Source organism: Drosophila gunungcola, unplaced genomic scaffold (genome assembly GCF_025200985.1).
Source record: "Drosophila gunungcola strain Sukarami unplaced genomic scaffold, Dgunungcola_SK_2 000001F, whole genome shotgun sequence".
NCBI lineage: Eukaryota > Metazoa > Arthropoda > Insecta > Diptera > Drosophilidae > Drosophila > Drosophila gunungcola.
Genome location: NW_026453197.1, coordinates 1,655,835 through 1,672,809, shown reverse-complemented (window position 1 = coordinate 1,672,809; position 16,975 = coordinate 1,655,835). Strand labels below are relative to the sequence as shown.

The 16,975-nt window shown below is 37.5% G+C and overlaps 1 long non-coding RNA gene across 1 annotated transcript; it reads right to left on the bottom strand.

Moving 5' to 3' along the window:
• On the bottom strand, positions 1–1,293 carry LOC128261771 (uncharacterized). The gene is made up of 3 exons (XR_008268285.1): positions 1,212–1,293; positions 903–1,134; positions 1–538 (listed from the first exon to the last, which is right to left on the bottom strand). It is a non-coding gene; the product is annotated as an uncharacterized LOC128261771 (long non-coding RNA).
• Between the last annotated feature and the right edge of the window lie 15,682 nt (positions 1,294–16,975).

Genomic DNA, 16,975 nt, shown 5'->3' with positions numbered 1-16,975 from the left:
AGTTCTTTGACATTAAGAAACGTAGTTACCTATGCCTGTGCTTCCCCAGGCACCGTGAAGGATTTTTGATTACTAGTCGCATTTTGCCGGTCACTTCACTTAATTGCAATTGGCAATGGGAGTGTTTGTGGACTTCAAACGGAGCTCCCAGCCAAGAACTCTAATGCAGTCGGCATAATAATTATCTGCAGCATCAGCCGAGAAGCAAGCTGAATTCTGTGACATGAAATTGAAATTAAATATGAGTACTTCATATATATGTGTTCTTTTTTTCCTATGCCGCAGACCCATAACGACGTGCCCGGTATGTTTAATTATTTAGGATGATATTCAAAAATGGAATGAGTGAGAAAAGATGAGTAGGAATACCGATTTTTATATGCGCCGCCGCTGCTGCTGCTGCTGCTGCGATGACCGTTTAATAAAATCCGAAATTAGCGGCGCATAAATGTGAGAGATTGGATATCGATCTTGATTTTTGGTTCTCCATCTGAGTCAGACATTCCGACGTCTACGCCGAGTTATCGCCAGCACTTATCTACGAAAATGTTAGAGATGCAGAGATGTGGATACTGAGGATTTCCAAACACGCGATGGATGGATAGTTGAGAAGACTCCATTTAATTGCGGGACCCGAGAGGCAGCACTTTGGGTGATTGCATCGATGCACTGACAGTTGATTATGCGTGCAATTAGAGCGCATCATCACTCACCATTTTTTAACACTTTTCGACCCCTGCTCGCACTTACACTTACTACTGCCCTAATGTACGTTCATCAATCAGATTGGCGGCTTCGTAGAACTATTTTTTACCACGGCCATATAACCATATATCTCGGCTTCAACTAAAATCGTGGCCGAGCAATCGCTATATAGGTGCAGTCATTATTTCCCCATTTACCTTGCTCATTTATCAGCATTTTCTTTCCCTTTGCAGTTTGCGCCCACAACTTCCCGACAGAGAAAAAAGAAGGAATATTTCGAATTTCGGGTTGTTACTTTCTGGTTTTGAAAAATTTACCGCATTTCTCGTTGGCTTTGTAATTTAGACATTAATATGAATGTCTCACTCATTTGGCTTGCTTCTTTTCTTCGGTGATCATCTGATGCTGTTTTAATGAAAGCAATTATCGCTGGTAAAGAAAGGGAATGGGCTCGAAATATTATATTTATTATATCAACAGAAGGAGTAGCTAAATGAGATCATTACTTTGCCCAAATCCCTGGAAAATCCCCACAAATCAGCGCACAGCTGTTCGAAATAAACGGAGTTCTGCCAAATTGAATCCGACACTAAAATCAAGTGATATATCGATGAGCGGATTTGAGGTCATTTAGAGGCATTAGTGGCATAGCCTGGGAGTATCAGCAGTCGGCCTGATCCGCTCAAATTACTACTGCTTTTTACCACTGGGCACCCCCCCTCGTTTCGATGGGCCGTAAAAAATGACAAGTGTAAGGTGCAAAGGGGTGCATAAATTTAGCCAAAATGTATATGTATCGCAATTGTTTCTGGCCTTTCTGGGTGTGTTTAGCAGCAACCCTCGAAATTCGAAACTCGAAACTCGCAACTTTCCTACTGAGGGTGGAAAACGGAAGACTGGCTTCGTGTGGGTGCTTCACTGCCGCGTAGCATGTGTTTATGGGTTTGACTTTTCATTTGATTTAATTTGCCATGGCCATGCCCCCGAGGGGAGGCACTGTGGCCCCAGATTAACTGTTAGCTTTTGGCACGTTCGGCAGAAACAATAAAATCAAATAAAAATCCTCAACGCCCACTTAGTTATGGCTGTTGTCACTTCATTAGGAATGAACTGTGAATATTTAATTTATGGTTGCAGGGAACAGCCGATTGGGGGAAACAACGGAAATTCTCCAATAATATTGTCACAGATTACGCTGGGTAGATTGCGCCTTAGTGTTAATGAATAATAAAGGGTGAATTAATCCGAATCATATTCATTGTTCTTAATTTTGGTGTAACAAAAATTCAAACTTCAATTGATGAAAAGACTTTAAGCAATTGTTAAAAATTAAATTAGCTTTGAAATAGCCTTCAGATGAATAAATTCAAAATATGCATAGCCACTAATTATTTTAATTCTTTAATTAAAATCTTCCAAGAAAGTTACATGTAAAAATTAAATAATTAATTATTTAATTACAAATTTAAGAACTGTTATCCGATTTCTGCTTCTGATTTGTCTTATTAAATAGTCTTTTACATGACTTTATATGATTGTTTTTTTGTCAAATTAAAAATAGCTTAGATTAACTGCGAACTTCAATATGTTTGAAATTAAATGCTATTTTCACAACATTACACTGTTAGGGCAGGAACATATAAAAATATGAATTTAAGACATTCGAATTTACATTTGGTGCAAGAAAAGAAAAGCATAAAATATTTGATGTATAAATAATGAAGGCTTTTTGAAGACTTTAAAATCACAATTAACCCGAAAATTTTTAAAATTATTGACTTTACTAGCAATATAAAATCTCTTTTTTAAAAGGTAATAATTTCTGGCTTCTGTTTTAAGTTCATGCACAAATAGAGTATAAAGCTGCAGTCTGAAGAGGAGTTCTAATTTTTCAAAACCCACAACAGTTTAGTTGATTTAGTACCGTAACCATTTGCTTTGTTGTACTACTTGGCACCCACGTACATTAAATACTGATATCCTTCGTTTCTAGCCGACTCTAGCCCGCAATTTGCAATCTGTTGGCCTTGCGGTCAAGGGTGCATGCCATATATTATAGGGGTCTTGCCGCAAAACCCTTTTTTTTTGCCAACAGCTTTTGGCACTTATCTGTTTCACTCGCCAATTCATTTGTTCATAATTTGCGGTTGGCAATACCAGCAGCTGGTGGGCAGCACTTATTGGCTGAAAATGAAAAGGATCAGAGGATCGACACCGGCTGCAGTCTGTGAATGTGATTTGAGGGTTTAGATTTAGTTGCGATTGCATGCAGCCAGTGCCACTGGGTAGTTTGCATTGCGGTTTTTCTGGGCCAAGCCAGTTGGCTGATAGTTTCTCCGCTCTCGACTTTTGCAATGAGCCGCCGTGTGGTTTCTCGAATCGGTCGTGGCCCAAAACGAATTTCGTGCCAATCACGCTAATATCTGTGTCACTGGAGCGTTGCTAAGCCGGTGGCCCGGTGGCCTCCGCGAACAATGGCCAATTGGTTCAAAGCCCAATGCCCAATGCCCAGAAGTGGCCTCCGAAAAAGATGTCGGTGGCCAATTAGAGATCGGGCCCAGAACTCCAATGACTTTGACATACTTTCTCCATATTCCTTCCATTCCATGCCACTTCGCTTCAAGCTCTTCTTTCGCGAACAATGACAGATTCTGCGACGTTTCCAATTTCCAGTATTGCTTATTTTTTATTTGGCGATTTCATAGTCACGCCGGCGTTTTCGCTCTAAGCGGCTTAAGTTGTCGACGCAGTGGGCAACGGACGACTTTAATTAACAGCCCATCAAGATGAAGTTGTTCAGCATTAATTACATCTCACCAGCAGCCTCGTCTGCCTGTCGGCTTCTTTCCTCCCCCATCAAATTAAGTGGCGGCCCAGCTTGCAAGCTACTTATCCATATAACTAAAAAAAGAAAAACAAACAACTTAGGCAACAAACTTGTTTTTTGTTTTTTTTTTTAATTTCGCACGAAGGCTTGCGGAAGATTACATTTAAACTATTGGGATTGTATACATAAATCGATGTGAAAAACTAAATCGAACTGTAACTAAAATAAAAGTCGATGAGGATTAGCAATTACCTAATGCCTGCAGTACTTAAAAGGCAAGGAAAACCATAATCTGTTTATACAGAAAATAATACCATTCACTAAAACACACTTAATTAATTTTCATCAATTTATTTCAGGCTAAATGATTCTTTTGTTTAAAGCGTATCTTATTCAAAACAATTCATAAGTATTTTAAATGAAAACAAATTTCTCTATTTATCATTATTATATAATTCTAATTATTAATATATATGATTATTTTTGGTATAAGTCATAAAATTAAAATTTTTTTTTTACCCTAACAATCAAAATTTTTATTCATAAAAAATGGTTGTGATTCTTTTTGATATATATATTGATATATATATATATATATATATATGTTTTGTGTTATGCCAGTAAAAATATTTCATATATATATTTTTCCCGTTCAGGACTCATACTTCAAGAACACCCCTCGCACTCCCCGATCGTTTTATTTCCTCGCTCGTCGATGCAGGCATCCCACAAGTCCAAAAACGATGTCTAAATCGATTCATCGTTTGATGCCGGCGATCGTGGATGCTGATGATGATGTTGATGATGATTTGGTGATTTTCTTTATTATTATTACTGTTTTTAACCAACTTCTTATTACAGCGAGTTTTTAGTTATTTTTTTCGGTTTGTTTTTTTCCCCTTCGTGTTTTCTTCGCGGCGCACTCGAGAGGTGTTGAAGACTTGGCGGTGCCAGATAAAAGGCGCTACAAAATTGCTTTCTACCCGCCGCGCCTCCATCATTTGGGAGTTGAAACGAGATGGAGCTAGAGATTCCACACATCAATTCATTTGGCTATGGACTGCGGAATATACACTCGTGTAGTGAAGTGTGTGATAGGAAAAAACTACCGTTTGGCAATCAAAAAGCCATGGAGTACCAACAGCTGATGGTGTTGCCGGCTAGGATGGTGTTTCATCAAAAAAAAAGAAAAAAGTGGGCTGTAAGCGTTAATTGCTCATTATTGGGCACACTTCATGTCACACACAAAATGCAGACGCAGAAATTTATCCGCTGATTGAGTTGTCCAAGCCGACGATGATGATCACAATGATGACGATGACGCACTCCTCCAGTTACCTTTTTTTTTTTTTTTGTGAAACTTTGTTCCACCTCCGCTACCGCCCTCCTTTAACACTTCGCCTGCCTCTTGTTCAAGTACTAAATTACATAGTTTTTCAAGTGGAAAAACTCAAGAAATTAAGTTTAGGCTGCTGTAGCTGTTGATTTTGCTGCTGCCTTTGTTAATTGTAGGTTTTGGATCTGCTGCTGCCGTTGGAGCAATCGCTCATGATATTTCTGCACTTGGAATTAAAGTAACCTTAAATATGGAACATTAACGAGAATAAAATTTAAAGCCTTGCTTTAAAGTACCAAATATAATATAAACAGAAGGAATTTTTAGCTAAAATAAAAATAAAATAAAATATAGTTAAAAATTGTCATTGAAATGTACAGGAAGAACAATTTTATATTCATGTTTAGGTGGAGTTATTAGGTCAATACAAATTTTTTAAAAATAGTGATCCTTCAATTCAATGATTTGTGCTTTTATTTTACAAAATATTTTATGGTAATAAATATATTTTATTGTATAATATTGGGTTTAAATAAGTTGAATTGGTTTCTGTTGGTAAAGTGGCTTGTAATTTAAATGTGTTGAGTTTATTTTTTGCGAAATATTTCTAGGACTTTGAAATCTTATTGTCTAAAATTGGTAATAAATTTTTTTTTATTTAAAATAAAATTAAAACCATTCCGAATTCTTTAACATTGTTCTGGGCCGATGCCAATTTATTTTGAGAAATGTGAGTCGGATCTTTTGGGAGCTTGCTTTTAGCTCCAAGGGTGATGTAACAACACAAGTCCAAGAACTTTTTCCGAGTGTACTGCGGTTGCATTTGGCTGGACGACAGCTCACGTCCGGGACTAGTCCGATGGATGGATAGATGGATGGATGGATGGATGGATGGTCCACTGACCATGCGCAGCTGCGTTTGCGGCGGCGAAAAATCTAAGCCCCCGGACTTGAGTTTGACTTTAATTGCTCTTGACAGTCATCACTGTCAGCGGCGGCCACAGCGCCCCCCACCATCGTAATCATCGCAATCATCAGCACTAACATCAGCCATCGTCATCATCATCGGCTCATGTGCTCATGTGCTCCGTGGTAACGTGGCATCGTGGCAACGCAGTGGTTGCCGTTTGCCAATCTCGCTGCCCCAATCAACATGCGCTTGTCAAACCAGACTGGGTCCGTATTTTCTGGTTGGGTTAGACCAACCGACTGGGACTGGTACTCGCACTGGTAGTGGGTCTTGGCCTGGTCTTCTTGCCTAATATGGCCGCCATTTTGCAGAGTCATTTGCGTTAATGGCGGCTCCGTCTTTGCCGACTTGGCTCTGAGTTTTCGGCTTTTGGGCCTGAGCAGGCGCTATCCCATGCATACCGTATAATTAAATGAAAATTTAGAAATTAACATATAATGAATGTGATCAGAAACGTATAACAGCTGGCAGAATTTAATAACGCTAAAAAAAATAGAATTTGTCCTCAGTAGGGAACAGCATAAAATTTAATTTTTCGCTCTAATAAAAAACTATTTTTATATTGATTACTTTTAAATAAAATAATATTTTTGGCTCTAAATAAAACTTATTTGTATATTGATTATTTTAAAATCACAATATAATTAAATACAAATTTAGAAATTAACTTTAATTGAGCGATCGGAATTGTTTGAAAGTATATAGTAATGTATAGCAGAATTTAGAAAAGTACAAATTGTACTTGGTATTCTAGTTAAAACAAGAAAGACATAATTTATTTAAATTTACTTTTGTAAATTGATTTATTTTTAAATTTAACGGTCTCTCTAATCAAACTTTAAAAACATTGACTCTTATGGACATATATATTCAAGTAGTATTTTTATTTATATACTGCACAATGAACTGAGGTTCATAGAACAGTGAGCTATAAATGTGACTAAGTAAAAGTAAGTTCATTAACACTTTATTCAGTCTCTATCAAATAACTGTTTGCGTAAATATAAAGCGCTACCAGTCAAAAATTCTATTGTATTTGCTATTGATGAATGGCCAAAGATTAACTTCTTGGATAAGGCTTAAGTCCAAGCACAAAAAGAAATGAGACTCGAGGCAATTTAAAGCGGTTCTCCAACTAATAATTTGTCTGTTTAAATCCCAGCTAAATATTTTTCTTAATGCTGAAAGCATTTTAATTTTTATTTAATGTTGCTAATTTGTCAAATATGTTTTGTCCGTTTCAGCAAAATGTTTGTTGTTTACAAAACATGTATTGCTTTTATCGTTTTTTATTTATGAATGCTTTTTCATTCGCTTGTTAATTGTAGCTCATTCTAAGGCGTAAATTATTAATTTTCATTTCAGATATTTATGCAAAGTTTTAAATGATTTATGTTTATTAATGTGAAGTTTATAAACCGTTACAGTTTTTTGTTTTAGCTGAAATCATTAATAATACGAACCTTTTTTTGTAGATTTTGTTTTTGGTTGACAATTATGTTTTTTATTGTTGGCTTTTGCTTGTAATTAATGTTGACACATTGGTTGTAGTCGTTGTTTTATAACTAATCTTGTACAAAGGCGCATGTGTTGCTAATAGAAAAAATGAATAAACGTGTGGTGCTGAATTCGGAAGACTCGACTTGAGATTACCCTAAGAGGACAGAAAACCGTGTTGTAGTCTAAAATCTGCTGATAAACCGGCTTTAAGTTTTAACATTTGTTGATAGGGAACAATATTTTTTGGAATTTCTGATTTAAGCGGATGAATCGGTACATAAATGTATATCTATCCATTAACATTTGTCGCTGTCAATATTTTCCGACTGACCACAGAAACCTCGCTGCCCCCGCCCCAAGTTCCCATACCATTTCCATTGCGACAAACAAAATATTGAAATGCGCATACCAAATTATTCAAATGCGTTAAGTTATGAAGTTATCACGATGGCACTTCTGCTCCAGCATTCCCCAGTCCAAGCAGATCCGATCCCATCCCATCCCATCCGAATCGATGCGAACCAGTGAGTGACAATGGGTTTCCCTCGGTTGGAGCACCCCGTGGTCAGAGTTTTGGATGCTTGACCAGCCACGAGAGATCGGCCCATGGACTCGCGTGTATATCCATTGTTTTTGGGCGCTACAATTTGGTCGAGCGACTCCCCTGCCAGGCATATATTTATGGGGCATTAGACGGCCCATAGAGAACCCCTTCTTACTTATTTTGACAGTAACAAGTTGGCCGGCAAATATATGAGGCGCGACAGTCACTAACTGTCGCCGTTCGCCGCGCCACATCGCTTCGCTTCGCTTTGGTACATATTTCATCGATTCATTTTAAAGATGAAGTTATGAACGCCGAAGCCCCCTCCAAAAAAAAAACCTCTTCCAATTTGAATATTTGATTGGGACGCTCGCCTCGCAGCTCGAATCCCCGGCACAATCATCAATTTATGCGGCGTGAACGGTTATCATTTGTTGGCTGTTTAAAGGTAGCCGTGGAAGTTTTTACGTGACTTGCGCAGGTGTTCCAACCATCGATCCATTGACATATCGACCGATCCAAAAACGGAAGAAGTCCAAATGGGTCTTGGTCAAGGGTGGCGTTGCCAAAATGAATATGCATTTGCAGATATTCGTGTGGACAGATAGGGTTTTAAAAGTCAGATAGGTACAAAATATCGGTCAGATTTAAAATTCATATGTAATGTTCTACGAAATTATCTCTATTCAAAATGAATTAGTTGAATTACTGAATTTGCACTAGTTTTGATTTATTGTGAAGCAAGTTAATTTTCTATATTATCTATATCATGTTTCACAAAATATTTGATAAATTCAAATTATTCAATATCTCCTGTTCTTACAGAAAGTAAAGCTTGTAAGGACTATAGTCCTTATATTAGTCCTTATGTTAATACCGATATATGAAGGTGGAAAAAAGTTTTCCTCAAAAACAAATTAGACTTATTTGTAAAACCCTGTTTTTTTATTTAAATATATTAATTTCTTTTCTCTATGGCAAGTTATTAAAAATATTGGTAGATCAAAAAAAGTAAATTTACAGTAAGTTTACCAGTTCAGAAATTTTGAGAGCTTTTTTTAATTCACACAAATACAAATATGAGTTTTTTTTTTAATCGAAAAATAACTCTAATTTTGTAATTTCCATAGTTTTTTTGCCATTATAAGCAATTTGCTTAAGCTTTAAATTAAAATCTGGTCCTTAGAGCTAAAAAGATATTTCCAAAAAATTAGTTTGTTATTTATTTCATACTGCTAAAGATTTTGGGAGATCGATTCAATAAAAAAGTTTTATTAAAAGTTTAACGACATGTTCATTATTTTATTCAAATTATTTTCTTAATTTGAATCAAATTCTAGCCTGGAAGGAATCTGAGCTAAATAACCTCTGTATCTGTTACTCTCTGATGAATTGACATTCTTTTTGGAGAAAAGTCGTGTCAGTTAGTTCAGCCTTGTAGTTTGCACCTGACGTATGCATCTGATAAGCCGTTGACAACTGATCTGTTAGGTCAAGTGCGGCCGGTCGTATATTAGGTTTATAGACGCTTTTATCGAGCTTATCAGATCGGGGCGGCACTGTGCCGTTCGATAGTCGACAACAACTTAATTTTCTCGCCTCGAGTCGAAAATGTAGCCGTGTTTATGGGCGCAAATAAATCAACGGGGCTGTCAAACAACGACGATGGGTCAAAGGCAAGAGATCATGGCATCTGCGCATCGCGGCTAACGGTAATGGGCCGAATGTGTGATTGGGACGGAGATCGAGATGGATGCTCGCTTCATTTAAATTTACAAGAGGCAACCACCTCAGACATCAACTACTTAACGCAGCCATTACACGATCGATGATGAGGCTCACTCGATGGGGATAAGGATGGGGAGGGGTATTGGTATGGGGACTTTGGTAACTTCATTACCGCACTCAAGACCCCCAGACCCAAAAAATGCCAGACCCATTGGTGCCCCCACTCCGGCAGCTACTCAATAGTCAGGTCGGTTTGGTTTGGTTTGGTTTGGTTCGGTTTCGTTTCATTTTTCCAACGTTCGTGCACTAATGACACTTTAATAAATCATTCGAAAGGTGAGACATCGAGTGCAAGTTAAAGTCGATGATGGTCCAGAAGGGTGAAGCACAAGAGAAACTGAAAAATCAAATCCAGCACCCAACACCAAATGAGAAATGCGGTTGCTCGGCCCGTTCGGCAGAACACAGAAATAACTCCGTCGAATGATATTTCATGGCTAGTGGCAGGCTTCAGGACCGAAAAAGTGAGTTATGTAAATTTTCAAGACCGTAGTTATGAGGAATTGAAACGTCTTGTCGATCCATTTGTAATGTGATATGATGCAACGAAAACTGTAAAGGGAAAAAGCGCGAAAGACATATATAAATGTCTTAAAGAAAGTTATTTAAAACTTGATGTGTCACAGGAATAAAGATATACAAAGCTAGCTAGTATGTACCGAAGGGAAACAAAATACACTTGACACATAAGAAGGATCCTAAAAATGTACATATTTCAAATTTAATCCAAGCTAGTTATATACTTTAATTAAAGCAAATTATAACAAATACTTATTCTGGCACTAGAATGCCCTTTGACCAAAACTCAATTCATTCATTCGACAAGCAATTTGGCCTTCCAGTGTAATATATACTTAATTATGCATACTCAAAGGGTTTTTAAGCCTAAAATATGTTAGCTTCTGCATAAAAACAATGACCCAACGCAGAGCTCCACAAAATCCAAAACAAGACAAAACAACCTGCTTCGACTTAAAGAAGATGATACCAAATTCGACTTATTTACGAAATTAACATTTTCTCGTTGACATCTTATTAATACTTCACACCTTCTTCTTCGGTTTCAAAATCGATTGTTATTTTATTAAAATTAGTCAACGCGTCGCAGACAGAAATAAAAATCTCCAAAGAAGAAAAAGCCAAAAAAGTCAAAGGCCAGACTGAGACGATGCTCTCCGATAACAAGTTAAGTTTGATAACCAGAACTAAAACTTAACAGGATGGGATGATATGCGGTTTGTTTCCCCAAAAATCTGAGGGTTTATTGAATCTTTATGAACTGTGCTTGTTGTTAATTTATTTGAACAATTTAAATTTTTTTTTTTAGCCTTTTGCTGCTGCTGTATTTAGAACTTTGATCACTGTCGGTTTAAACAGCGCTTCGCTTGTTTTAATATTAATTAGTAACTGGGTGCCCGCTTATTATACATTCGTGGAGCTATATAAATAAATATTAAATTAAGGCAGTCTCGCTGGGAGCCCCACTCAACATTATTGAAATATTAATAATGAACACACACACAGAGAATCAAGCGTAGCAGGCAAATGGAAAATAAAAAAAATAAAATAAAACAAAACCGTTTATGCATAATCCTAATTCGGTGGTGTGAGGTTCTCGGGCAAACGCGACAAATTAAAAATTCACATAAAATATATTAAAAATTGATCATAAATTTCGTGCACTCGGCAAACACGAAAACTCCCTGAAAAAAACCACTAATACCCCTGCCGTCGTTATTGTTCATGGTTATTAAGCTGTATTAATTTAGCATTTCTTGCTTTTGTGTATTTTTAATCTCTCCTTAATGAAGTGTAGGTGGAAATTGTAATTGATTTTAATACTTCACTGATTTCGGTTGCAATTAATCCATCATTGGCTGCTTAAATGTAAACGAGACTATATAAGTATTAATATTGTTTGCGTATTGTAGAACATTTTTTAACATCTTAGAATGTATATATTCAAAGCGAATTGAGTTAAATAAATAGGGAAGAGACCTAAACAAAATTACTATTTAGAGATTGAAATTATAATGGGCTTCTGAAACAGATAATTTAACTCAAATAAAATATTTAAGCAACATGTGGGAGTGGCCCGTCCTGACCAATTTACGACAGTTTGGGTTGGTGAATGACGGGCCCTATAAATCAGCTTTCGTCCGGCTGACAAACCAAAATCATATTTAATTTATTTTGGCCAAATGATTTGGCATAAATCGTCGGCAGGGCCGATGAGGCCGATGCATTATGAAGGGACCCGCTTTAAATGACCATGACTGTGAACATTTCTGGCATTGAAAAACATTTGTCATGTGCCGATGAGGGGGGTGTGGTGTAAGGAGGGCCCGGAACCAGGCGATCCGAGTAGCATATTCCCCACTGAAATTACCATGCAAAGTGCTGCATCATCGATGGCAAAGGCAACTAACTGCCTGGCTCGTTAATGTCCTCTTTCGTCCTTGCCTGGCTTTATCTTTTTCTCCCCCCTTGCCGCTGCCAGAATTTTCCGAGTTTGTGCTTGTGTTTGTGTCTGTGACTAATGTGCACACCTGAATCGTCGCAGGACGCGCACAGGTGCAGGATTTCGGAGTTCTGGCTTCGGGGCTGGGAATCAGCAGGCAGCCCGACAGCGGAACATTAACGCCAGGCTGTCTGCTGCATCGCCTCGGGCCTGATCGATATATTCCGATTAATCAGTCGACTTTTGTCGCCCATTTCGTCCTGGGACATCCAGCCGCGTCGGAGGTGTGAAAGATTTTACGATCCCTCGGTCGGTTTCGCCAGAAACTGCTTACCCCGCTGGGCGGTGGGGTAAGTGATCGTGCTGTGTGTCCTGAAATCCTGGGAGCCACCTGGTGTGGGAAAGTCCTGCACGGCATTTTTGCATTCCCATGCTATCGAATTTCACCAATTTTCTTTTAAACTGTTTTCCCAGGATGAAATAATTAACAATAAACACAATAGTACGGCGATCTCTACAGTTTTATTAAGATGGGATGACCATTAGTTAAAAGATATAAATAAGCAACATTAAAAATACATTTTTTAGAGTTTTTTATACTTTTCTTATATACCTAGAAAACTTACAATGGCAAAGGAAGTTTTGTTTTTGCATACATTCTTAGATATTAAAGGCTTTGAAATAATATAGGACAAGTAATCTTTAGCTCGTCTAAAAAAAAACTATCGCATTTTTATAATTTAGTCTTACCCAATGTCAAAAAATCGATATTTTGGGGAGTTGTGTCTAAATCAATTTTTATTTTATTTTATTATTGGGCACGCTGCAATAAATAATGCCTGTGTAGACAAAAAGCTTCAAATTTTTTGTTTAAGCGGAACGAAAGAGAAAATATATAGTGTTTTTATTTAGTCGAATGCTTAACCATTTTCGTAACAAAATTTGATATCAGTTAATCAGTGTCCATGTGAAAATGAGAAGACTTAATGCAAAAATACACAATCTTTCGAAAAACAGTGAAAATATATTTGGCATTATTATTTAATAAAAATAAAACCTGAAACCTGTACCAGCAGTATCGACAAAGCCAATTTGAAATGTGTTCACAGCCCTGCTAAAAGTAGGTAGTAGCAGAAAAAAAATATATTTTACTGGAATGATATAGTATTATATTATTAACTAGGAGGGTTTCTTGTTAAGTACTGCAAAGAGTTTGCATTAATAATTTAGCGAGGAATTCACAGGGAATATATTAAATAATACCTACAGTAGTTTTGATCGATTGCACTTACCCTTATAAATTATGGAATAGCTGCCAAAACAATTAAAAAATTCCCAGCAAGGCAAATACTAGAGCAAACACTTTCGGATGCATTTATCCACCATAATATTTGGCCATCCGGTAATTTGTTTTCATTTATTTCTGTGGACTTTTCGCAATTACTCACAGACACTCCAGGAACGAAGGGAGGGCGGGAATGAGGATGGGCAGTTGGTGGGCGACTGGCGGGGATTGATATTGACTTAAACCGCCGGGGCGGTTGACATTACCAGACCCGAACACGTCGTCCCCAATGGCAAATGACAGATGCTGTCAGCCACAAAATGCATAAACAAATACGAGTTCATGGCGGGGGTAGGGGTTCGGGGGAGATGGCCTTTGGGCGTCGGCTTTGGCATATGCATTTTGTGCACGAGGCCGCAGCGGACGCTCATTAATTATGAAGGTATTAATATTGGACCGGAGCACACACACTCTCGCACAAAAGGACGGAATTGCATATATGCATACATATACATACTAGTACGTATATGGGCATAAATTTTGAGCAAACATAATTTATTACAACACACACTGGTTGTTGCTGTCGGGCCGCCACTGCTGCCTGTGACTTTGTTTATTTGTTTGTCGGTTTTAACGCTCAAAATATTGTTTGCCTAGGGCAGAAAAAAATTAGCACACACACACACACACGGATGGCACACCAGAGTTGGGGTCAGCGCTCGGATGGCAGTCGCCAGCGCCATTTTGTCCGCTTGGGTGCCATTTTTGTTGGCGTCGGAAAATCCCATGGAAAAAATAAAGTAAGTGGAGCTAGAGCTGTATATTTAGTGAACGCGAATCTCTGCAGCCCCTTTGAAGATTCCACTAAATCTTTACAAGTTTCAATAACAGTAGTAGGTATTGCCCAGTAATACAATTTCTTTCCCTTTTCTTTGTTTTCAAATTAAAAAATAAATTACTCAAATAAGTGAGAAACATAAAAATGGTTCTAATTAAACTAATCTTGTGTTGAAAATAAAAGTTGAATGTTGAAGATCCAGCAAAACAATATTTAATTCAAACTACATTTCTTTAAATACAATTTCCACAATATGCATACAATTCTGATATCCAGATAGTCGATGGCCCTAACACTTTGGTCTCTAAATCCAGTGTTATTCTTTTTTACTATACAGCAAAAAAAAATAATTAAACCAAATGTTTTATATATAAACTAATTAGCGCAGTTTATAAATTTTTATTTATAAAAAACTGTGTTTCTGTAGTTTTAAATACTTCTTATTCCTGCAAGACAAGCTTAAACTTGTGTACATAGCGCCAGCAAAGTAATAAATGCGTAACCACTATTGTTATAATAAAATCATTTATATAAGAACAATATCACGTGCCTAATAACCTGTTTAACAATTCACTATTTTAAGAGTTTTGTTTAAAGTGATACTAAGCACATAGCCGATTGTATTGACAATTGACAAACAAAAAGTAAACAACTAAATTAATATTTACACAGTTGGCTTAAAAATGCAGACCTTTTTTACTTTCAAATTTCGCGCTTACCTAAAACGTAAAGTCCATTAGACGAATTTTCGAAAATTTAGTTCAAGACGTCGACTTGAACTTGACATTATTTGGTAGCGGTTTGCAATTACCGCCACCATTTTTCATGGGCAATATCTATGATTTTTTCGCCCCAGGCCAAGTAAAATGGCTTCCATAAGCCACTCGTAGAAGCCACAGAAAGTGGTTTAATTAAAAAAGCAATATGGAATATGAAATGAAAAATGTGATGAAAGGTTTAGCCATCAGCGAGTCAGGCAGCCGTGAACCTTGACAATTATCTTCACACATTTGCAGGGAGGGCGGGGGATCCGGGTATTCCGGGCATCAGGGGAACGAGGATAATCCGCTGACAGTCGCATCGAGTCCTTGTGTGTGACCTCCTTTTGTGCCACTCGATTGGGATTGGAAGAGACAACGCCTAAGTCGTGGAAGATAACTCGCGTTCAATCACGGCCGCTGAAAAGGAAATGAAAGCGGACTTATACTTCTACATACAATAATCGAATAAGCCGCGTATTCATTGCGCGAAATAAATCCGCACATGTCCGCTGGGAAGGAGCCCAGAACCGAGAGCCGTGAGTTGAAGATACACATATCGAGATACAAAGACGCTCTCCAGATCCAGATACAATTGCCGGGAGTTGCAGGCGTTGCAGCAGTTGCTGATGCATCAAAAGCCTAACACGGGGATTTGTCTTTTCAAAGGGGTTTGGGTTCGGGTTCCGGTTCGAATTCGGCTTAGAGATGGGGTTTCTGCCATTACGGCTTAGGCCCAATAGATATAATAGCCTTATAAGCTGCTCGGTGCCAATTTCAACCGGCCCCGGACTCATCCGCTTAGCAGGAGAGGGCTGGAGAAGATCGGGGGGCTGAGGTCGCTTTACATGATTATTATTGCCAATGAAATGGCAAGAGGAAAATCAAATTAAAATATACATTTTTAATGGCCACTGGGATGGCTCTCTGGCCAGGTCTTTTGTTCTTGGCCCATAACATTTCGCCAGCCCAGTTCAGTTCAGTTCAGTTCAGTTCAGCTCGGTTTCGTTCGGTTCGCTGGTTCAATCTGCGATATGACATAATGCGTTTGGCGTCACGTTACGTTGCGTTGCAACTGTCCACAGGCCACCAGTCTGCTCCCATTTCCTCCGCGGCACACCCTTCTACGTCATTCATTAAAAAAGTTAATTTTTACCATCCGCTCAGTCGTCCGTGGGCCTGATTGTGTGCTGATTATGGCCACAGGCCCAAAAGGATGTGCCGCCTTATTGGGTCTGGCTTGCGGTCAGATAGTTCATAATGATTGTGCGGCCAGGACAGCGCACAGAACACACAGCACACTTGGGAAACATAATTTCAGCTGCAGAGATTTAAATTTTTCGATACGAAAATATTTACCTAGTTGAAACATTAACCCCAACCACCTTACACAAAAAAAACTTACTGAATTGTTATAAACTTAAGTAAATTAGCCAAAATAAACTGCACAAAATATATAAACAATCTTAAATTTTGTTCTTATTTGCATTCCCAATACACCAGAGCAATATAAATAATTTTCCTTGTTATTGAAATATGCCTTCAAATATAAAATTTTCTGTTTTACCACAATATCTCTTATTTTGAATATCATACATAACATTTGTCTTTAATGGAATATTTATTAATTATTATTCATTTTATTTTTATCAATTTATACTGTCCTTTGTATGCATTAATTTTGGTCATTGAAAATTCATAAGAAGGTTCTAGTTTTATTTTGTTATTTACCACTTTTTTCTGCAGTTTCAAAAGTTTTGTGGCAAACTTTTTCGTAACTGTGGTACACTTCAAATTGTTAAGAATTTATAATATATAATACAACGTAAAATTGCCTTTGTAAGTGCTAAATAATAAATGTCATTAGTGATAAGCGCAGTAATATAGAAGTTTTAAGCTTGTAGCGTTAGGAAGATTTATAATAAATATCACACTTTTTTCATTTCCTCAAGAAAAACTAATT